The following is a 3,469-nucleotide window of genomic DNA, read 5'->3' as shown; positions in this document are numbered from 1 at the left end:
AAACTCTCATTCCGAATATCACTTGCCAGCATTATAAAAGCGATCTGACTGCGACCAAAATAATTCACAATATCATTTTGACGATTTAAGCCAAGCAGTTTCATTCTCCTTTCCTTACATTTTTCTACTGTGGATCTTCTCTTCGTTCTTACTGCCTTTTTTTTTTTTTTTGTCCATTCCATTCTCTCCCAATCACATAATCCGTACATTTTTGCCTTGGGTCTTCTGCTTTCTCACATTCAATTTCCTTCTGGAATTTTCACACCTTTCACCGCTTACGAATTCCCTTTTTTTCTCTCGGGCAATTTCATCATCCTCTTCCTTTACGGCCTTTCCGTTTCCATGGTGCCCTGTCATATATCAATTTCTCACAATTCTTTTTCATAAAGGCACTTTACACGCTTTATTTGTGACCCCGTCAACAATTCATTAAATTCGACTCCAGGGGAAAAAGGTAAGTAAAAAAAAATTGAGAAAAATACTTCAATATTCTTCATACATAAAAGCTCCAAATACTGTTATATTTCATGGAGACTGAAAAATGCGGAGAAAGAATAGACCTTATCACCAAAACCTAATGAGCCTGGACAATAACTTTTTACAAAATCTATTTCAATTCTCTCTTTAATGCACAGCTTGAAGCTATCTGACAATACATCAATGACTATATAAAAATTCGGAGAATCAAACGTCTTCTGAAATCAACCCTTGGCTTTTCAAAAGCACACATCCAAATAAATTCGATTTCTCATTAATTCCATAAAAACAACAATAACAACATCAAATTAACCAATAACTTGATAAAATACCAAGAAATCGAATGAACAAGCAATGTATGACGAAGAAAAATGTTTTCTTAACTTTCTCGAGTTTTATGACAAATGTGAGACCTATGATAGACCTATGATACTATAATTCAAAGACTGATTCAAACGTTTCACCTGCTAAATCTTCATGTAAAAAAAATTTATGTATGAAAATTAAAACCGTGTCGAAGGGTACACAGCACCCAAACATATTTTTTCGATTGAGACTTGTTTTCATTACGGGGATATTAAAAGATTTTCATTTCGTTACAAAAGTTCCAGATATTACAGAAAATTATGGCTGTTAATCTACAATAACTCTCAATACCATTCGCACTGTTTACAGTTAAATGAATCTGGTTGCAATAATAAGAAATACTCTGGCAGCAACGATATGCAAGAAGGCGGTGCCCTTTTAGAAAACCTGGAGCGTTTTCCTGGAGGTTCCGCAATGGTAAAAAGATAAAAATAATTCCTTATGACTTTTAACATCAATAATCATTTAGACAATGTACTCATGAGTTCCAGCTCCAAGTCCTTGACTACGTGATATGACAGATTATTAACAGTACTTTTATTCGATAAGATCCTTCCTATTTCTGTCGGGCATACACCAAGTAAACATAAACGGAGTCTCCGTATCTGTAAATACCTCCATCCCACTCACTGAGGAAAATCAAGTGAAAAGTCTTGCCTTTCACAACTTCATCTGATGCTTTACCTTCACACCAACTTTGAATGAAATTCCTTCAACCGTGATGAAGTTGACATAGCAACAAGAGACAAACTGACAGAGACTGACAGTCTACTCGTACAGTTTTACATAATGATACACCTTTGTACAAAATCTGACGAGAATCGCTTCTCTCAAGTAGGAGGGGCTGAATGAAAAGCTAAGCATGAAATGCACAATGATGGACTAGCATGCGAATACTGACCAACAGTCCCCTTCGTACATCTCTATACATGATTTTCTGCCTTTTACCTAAGTTTGACTTAGATCCCTTCAACCATGTAGGGGTTGTGATAAGTTAAGTATACCTTAGTTTTACCAGACCACTGAGTTGATTAACAGCTCTCCTAGGGCTGGCCCGAAGGATCAGACTTGTTTAACGTGGCTAAGAACCAACTGGTTACTTAGCAACGGGACCTACAGCTCATTGTGGAACCCGAACCACATTATAGCGAGCAATGAATTTCCATCACCAGAAATAAATTCCTATAATTCTTCATTAGCCGGCCGGGGACTCGAACTCGGGCCTAGCGAGTGCTAGCCCACAACTCTACCGACTCGCCCAACGAGGAATTAGGAGTTGTGATGACATGGTGTGACATACATACAATCAAACAAAAATTTCACACTGTTGCGCGACTATGAATGATCGTCTACCTTCGTGCAAAGCTTGACTTAGATCCGTTCCACAAGGTAGAAGGGGCGGCAATAACAAAGTAAGAATGGAATCACACTAACATACAGGCAAACAGTCAGACAAATGAACTGACAAAGTACATTCACACACAACTAAGCAACTACCAAGTGAGACAAATCCCATTAACCGTGCTGGTTGATAAGGTAAGGGTGAAACACACTGATGGACAACAAGCAACGTCCCTTCACGTGCATCTTTGCATGGTGGTCTACCTTTGTACAAAATTCGACTAAAAACCATTCAACTCTGCAGGCAGATTTGCAATGATAAGGTCTGTATGACATACTGCAGGCATACAGGTAGTCAGAAAGACGGGTGAGCTCTCATGCACATCTATACATGATACCCTTTGTATAAGTTCGTCAGAAATCCCTTCAACCATGTTCGTGGAACTGCGTGGCAATATAAACACGAGAAATTGGCTGACATACAGACGGACAAACTAATCGACAAACAAGCTTTGTCACTGGGGAATAGTAATACAATTCTTCTAGTTATTATTAACACCGTCCTTTAGGCGGTAGCTCCAAAGTGAAACAATCTATTGCAACCACAAACCTTTTAGGAGAAACTAGTAGGAACAAGCTTCTGCAACAGCTCATAAATAGTAGTGACTGTATCCTAATGAACGAACGGGAATTCTGCTAGGTCACAAATGCGTTACTGCTACTGGCAGTGGTAGACCCCATAGTGAAATTTCATTCTTACTGAATAAGGCAAAAGGCTACTGATTAAACTAACAGGAATCCAGATATTTTGCACTTTAGTGAAGAGATAGAAAATAGCAAAATAAACGAAAAAAAATTTCCAACTATCAAACAACGGCCTGAAGTGTGTTCGGGTAAGTCATAAGCGAAAACAACCTAATACAATGGAAAGCAAAGACCAAAATTAGAAAATGTTGTTTATTTGGACCTCAAACGACGTAATGCAATTAAGGCACAAAAAAAGCACAGATTTCCCCCCCCCCCGCCCCTCCATACATCATAAATGAATGGAAGGTGTGCAGAGCACCCAGAAAGACCAATAGCATTAGTTACATCAATCATTAGTATAATTATTAATAGCAGTAAAAATCAGTCCTATCTCAAGAACCCCACACAACCACAAGACCTGAAATTTGCAAATTACTACTTACCATATTACAAATACACGTGTTAATAATTTGGCCATGAAAGTAAAATGGAAGGCTACGAGAAATTCTATTCAATCCTTACCTGATTATACTATCAT

This window comes from Macrobrachium rosenbergii, chromosome 21 (assembly GCF_040412425.1).
Source record: "Macrobrachium rosenbergii isolate ZJJX-2024 chromosome 21, ASM4041242v1, whole genome shotgun sequence".
Taxonomy (NCBI): Eukaryota; Metazoa; Arthropoda; class Malacostraca; order Decapoda; family Palaemonidae; genus Macrobrachium; species Macrobrachium rosenbergii.
The sequence above is the reverse complement of the archived record's forward strand: the minus strand, read 5'-3'. Positions refer to the sequence as shown.